Raw genomic sequence first — 6,007 nt, forward strand, 5'->3', positions numbered from 1 at the left:
TTACATTTCCCCCCGCGGCAGTTACCTCTGTCAGAGAGTATATTTAATACTCGTGCTTAAGGGCGCCTGACCGGGGCCGTAAAATAATATGTTTAGAAGGCAGCCTCCAGAGCCGAGCGAAGTTAAACGCCAGTTCCGTAGAGCACCCTGATTATTGTTGGGACGGGCAACTTGGTAATCCGCAGGCGTTTTGGACTACAGTTCCCACAGTCGTTTGTAATTGGCCAAAATAATTTGAGCTGAAGGGGGCTGAGCACGAAACTACCTATCTCTGGATACTTTTCAGGGAGATTTATCATGGTTTTCTTGAAAGCAACTGGATGGAAATCAGGATTTAGCAAAAGAATTTGCATACGGTGGATGAGAAAATCGCTTGAAAAGAAAAGCTGTGAATCGGTGCTTGTTCCGTTGGGTGGGTTGGCACAATATACTGTAATAAATAAAACGTTGGGTTGCTAGTTTTTGACTTAGCGTTGTAGGGACACAGCCAGTGTAATTAGTTTAGGGATCATTGCATTATGTAATCCTGGACAGGAGTTAATTTGTAAAAATGAGTAGTATAGAAGTAGGCAACTTCTTTCTTTTTGCCATCAAGAGGTCACTGTTTTGTTTTGTTTTGTTTTTTTAATTGCCAGAGGCAATTATATTGTTACAGTTTGGACCTTAAACACCTGCCCAGGCTGAAATTGTTCATTTCAGTCAGAAACTTCAGACATGAATTCAAGTCAAACCAGTTTTATTAAAATTACACATTACACACACATTCACATATACAGATATTCACTAAACCCTGCTACAGTATTAAGCTGGCCAGGCAAAATACAGGCTGACAGGAAGATCCAAGGCAATTGAAACCAGAATTTTTCCTCCTGGGACTGATGGATAAACAGTTAGAAAGGAGCCATGGAACACTGTTTCTGTATATGATAACTTTTTTCTTTCTTCCTAGTGTTTTTCCCACAGGTCCAGGGTCTGCTTTTTTTCAAATCAACTGAATGTTGATCCATTGGTTGTGACAGAAATTGACTGACTGGCTTGTCACATGAGCCTGATGTCACGGGCTGAGAGGGAGTGATGGGCTGAGAGGGAGTGACTGGCCCAAAGTCACCCAGCCGACTTTCATGCCTAAGATGGGACTAGAGCTCACAGTCTTCTGGCTTCTAGCCTGGAGCCTTAACCACTAGGCCAAACTGGCTCTCTAGATAACTGCAGCAAGATTATTGTATGAACAAAGATGGAAAGATTTGGCAATACTTACAATGGAAGAATGGTTCGTGAAGATGACAGAAGTTGCTGAAATGGCCAAACTGACGTGTTTGATAAAAGACAATATCTACATTTATCAGTGACTGGAAACCACTTATGGACTTTTTGTGTAAAAAAGAAAGAAATGAACTTGTGACTTATGGTTTTGATGATTAGAAAGGATAGATTATAACAAAAGAGTCATGATGTAATTTTAGAGAGAGAGGTTAAAATGTAATTGTACTTATACAGGTAACTGCTGTGAAGATCAGAAGCCACTTCTCTCTCTCTCTCTCTTTCTTTCATGTATGTATGTATGTATGTATGTATGTAAAATCTTTTTCTACTTTTTTTTCTTCTTTCCTCTTTTTCTTTTATTTCTCTCTCTTTCTTCTTTCTTGCTCTACTTTAGTTTGTTTATGAAAATTAGCAGTCATCCAGGTGGAATTGTCTGGAGGTTGAGTCATGGCAACTGGACTTCTTTTCTTTTTGGTTAGAGACATTTCCCTACTTGTCCAAGCAGCTTCTTCAGTCTAAAAAAGTTGGTTAGGGGGACCCCATAAAAGTCTTTCAGGGTGGCTGTGTTTCTTACTAGTATGATAGGCTCATTGAAGGGACAATAGATGTGATTAGGAGAGTCTTTGAGATGTAGATGTCTTACTCCTAATCCCTCACTCATCCCCAGGGGGATGTTGAGTGTTGCCTTCCTGGTGAACTTTTGAACTGTTCTTAATCTTCCTGGGGACTGTTGAAAGGACAGCCTGGAAAATGGGAGACAAGTTGTGTCTGAGGCCTCCACCTCTATTGAGGGAAGGATTTTCCACTTTGGCATAAATGGATTCCTTCACTCCTCTCTCAAACCACCTATCTTCTCTGTCCAAAATGTGAACATTATTGTCCTCAAATGAGTGTCCTTTTTCTTTTTCTTTTAGATGAAGGTAAACTGCTGATTCTGGTCCTGTGTTGTTGCTCCTCCTGTGCTGGGCCATCCTCTTGTGTAAAGGCTGTTTGGTTTCCCCAATGTAGCGCTCTGAGCATTCCTCACTGCACTAGATAGCATATACTACACTGCTCTTCTTATGTTTTGATGTTCGATCTTTAGGGTGTGCAAGCCTCTGTCTCAGTGTGTTAGTGGGTTTGAAAAACACAGGTATGTGATGTTTTCCAGGAATCTGTTTTATCTTCTCGGACACCCCAGCCATGTAAGGAATGACAAGATTCTACCTTTGACTTTGGTTCTCAGCTCTGTCTGCTGTTTTTGTTTGTTTGTTTGGGTATCCAAAATGGGCCTTTATTAAATCTACTTCTAGATCCAATTGTTGGACAGGAGCACAGGAGGAGCAACAACACAGGACCAGAATCAGCTGGGGATGAGTGAGGGATTAGGAGTAAGACATCTACATCTCAAAGACTCTCCTAATCACATCTCCTATTGTCCCTTCAATGAGCCTATCATGCTAGTAAGAAACACAGCCACCCTGGAAGACTTTTATGGGGTCCCTCTAACCAACTTTTTTAGACTGAAGAAGCTGCTTGGACAAGTAGGGAAATGTCTCTAACCAAAAAGAAAAGAAGTCCAGTTGCCATGACTCAACCTCCAGTCTACTTTAGTTTGTATTAGTTCTTAGTATTGTGGTTAAAACTCTCAATAAAAATTATAGATAGATAGAGGAAGATCCAAGGTAATTGACAAAGGTAGATCTCAAAAATCCTCCTTATTCCACTAGCTCTTTCATGCAGCAATATTCTTTGATCTTTGTCCCTCTTGTTTCCTCCAGAGGAAATGTCTGATTCCTGTCAACTTTTCAAATGTTGGGAATAAATTGATAACACATTGGTGGAGCTCTTCAGGTGTTTGGAATTGCATCCAGATGAGAAATAGCTTAGGTAATTAACTGTCCAGCATTTCCCACTTTACTGGTGCTTAATTGCCAGCTGGAATTTAGTTTGGTTAGCCAGACTTAATTTTCAACCATGGCAGAGCTATATCAATATCATTAAGCATATGATGTTAAACATTTTTGACTCATTTGAAAGGACAGCTGGGGAAAGGTTAAGGGGGAAATGGATGTGTTTTGTCTTGCAGGAACTTAACACATTCCTTCCCACACTTTGTTATTGTTTTTAAGTACAAATCTATGGCTCTAAAATTTGGCCATTTAGTCACTGATTTCAGTGATGTAATCTTGGATAACTCTTAAGAGCAGCAACATGGAGATTCAGGGGTTGCATGTGACCTGAATTATTTTGTTGTGTGAAGACAGCCATTGTGCATGAGTGTGAAAGTTAGTCCTTATGCTGGCTAGGAGATCAATAGAATGTTGTAAACAATCTTTAGGTGCAGGCTGATCTCCTCCCCCTTGGGATGCATTAGCAGGAGTATAAAGCATTTGAAGTATTTGTTCATCGCTAGCATGTCCTGGTCAGACCTCACTTGGAATACTGTGTCCAGTTTTGAGCACCACAATTCAAAAAGGACAGTGACAAATTGGAATTCAGAAGTCCTACTAAAATGATGAAGGATCTGGCAACCAAGTGCTGTGAGGAATGGATACATGATCTGGATATGTTTAGCGTAAAGAAGAGAGAACTGAGGGGACATGATAGCTGTCTTCAGATATCTGAAGATTTGTCCCACAGAAGACAGATTCAACTTATTTGTTGCCCCAGAGGGCAGGACCAGAATCAATGTGTTAAAACTACAAGGAAGGAAGTTCTGACTAGGTGTCAGAAGGAATTTCCTGATGGTAAGAGCTGTCATTTATTTATTTATTTATCATATTTATATAGCCGCCCATCTCACACAAGGTGACTCTGAAACTGGCTGCCACATAAAGTGGTGAATCCTCCTTTGCTGGATCATGCACTGAGTTGGGGATTGGACCAGATGAGTTCTAAGGTCCCTTTCAGCTTTATGGTCAAATACTTGAGTGCAATTGTCCTCAATCTCTATGCCCTATAGAGTTTCAGACTTCAGTCTCCAGAATTCCTCAAGGATGTTACTGAGAAATCCACACATCTGAAGGAAACCTAGATTGGGGAAGACTGTGAAACCTTATGAAAAAGGGCTCTCAGTTTCTCTCATCTTTATTTCCTTACATTTGGAAACCAAAGGGATGACAAGGAAACTAATGTTCATGAACCTTCACACATTTCTCTCATTTCTGTTATTGTTGAAAGACATTGGGCAGACATCCTGTCTCCTTAAGTGTTGAGGCCATAAAGATATGGGAGGAAGTGACCCCAGTCTGCTAGCCTTCAGAACACCCTTTAGCTGCTCTGGCAATACCTCTGCATTCCATGAAACAATAAATATCAGAAGTTCAAAGGGGGTGCCCCGAACTTTGACTAGCAACCAATAGGCCATCAGGAAGATAAGTTTCCCCCAATAATAATGAGGATCCCAAATTTATGCCAATTTTAGCCAATCAATTTGTTAATTGCTGTATCTCTATGTAAGAAACGTGTATAAAATCATCATCTTTGGGTGTGATCAGGGTTCTTCTTTGCCTTAAGGGGAGACCCCAGCTGGCTCTATTGGCCTGCTTTCAATAAAACTTTACAACCTCAGCTGGTGTTTTCGTGTCTGATCTTCTGCCGGACTGAATCCTAATTGGGGAGAGTCAGAAACACTCAAATTTTGCTAACAACGGGATTAGCATATTATATGAATATAGCCTAAAAATAATAGAAGATTCCTTTGGAGGCAGTGGAAATAACAAATTAGTATGAGTGTCTCTACCATCACTTGTATTCTACTCTATAAAAGAAAAGGAAAATTCATACTGTGAAGACAGCACTCTTTCAAAAGAAACCACTAAACTAGATAACATCGTGTCTTTCAAAGGAAGCTAAAGTAGATAACATCAAAACTTCTGATTGCTCAGGGACATAGCAGTGGCTAAGAGTACTTTTAATAAAGTTTTGTATACAGTATTGTGCAAAAGTTTTAGGCAGGTGTGAAAAAATGCTGTAAGGTAAGAATGCTTTCAAAAATGTATATTGTAATTGTTTGTGTTTATCAATTTACAAAATGCAAAGTGGGCAAACAGAAGAGAAACCCAAATCAAATCAATATTTGGTGTGACCACCCTTTGCCTTCAAAACAGCATCAATTCTTCTAGGTACACTTGCACACAGTTTTTGAAGGAACTCGGCAGGTAGGTTGTCCCAAACATCTTGGAGAACTAACCACAGATCTCCTGTGGATATAGGCTGCCTCAAATCCTTCTGTCTCTTCATGTAATCCCAGACCGACTCGATAATGTTGAGATCAGGGCATCACTTCCAGGACTTCTTGTTCTTCTTGATGCTGAAGATAGTTCTTAATGACATTGCCTGTATGTTTGGGGTTGCTGTCCTGCTGGAGAATAAATTTGGGGCCAATCACACGCCTCCCTGATGGTATGGCATGATGGATAAGTATCTGTCTGTATTTCTCAGCACTGAGGACACCATTGATCCTGACCAAATCTCCAACTCCATTTGCAGAAATGCAGCCCCAAACTTGCAAGGAACCTCCACCATGCTTCACTGTTGCATGCAGACACTCATTATTGTACCACTCTCTAGCCCTTTGGCAAACAAACTGCCTCCTGGTACAGCCAAATATTTCAGATTTTGATTCATCAGTCCAGAGCACCTGTTGCCATTTTTCTGCACCCCAATTCCTATGTTTTCATGCATAGTTGGGTTGCTTAGCCTCGTTTCCATGTTGGAGGTATGGCTTTTTGGCCGCAATTCTTCCATGAAGACCACTTCT

Source organism: Python bivittatus, unplaced genomic scaffold (assembly GCF_059951505.1).
Source record: "Python bivittatus isolate LINGU-HERP-01145 unplaced genomic scaffold, Pbiv_v1 ctg000480_np1212, whole genome shotgun sequence".
NCBI lineage: Eukaryota > Metazoa > Chordata > Lepidosauria > Squamata > Pythonidae > Python > Python bivittatus.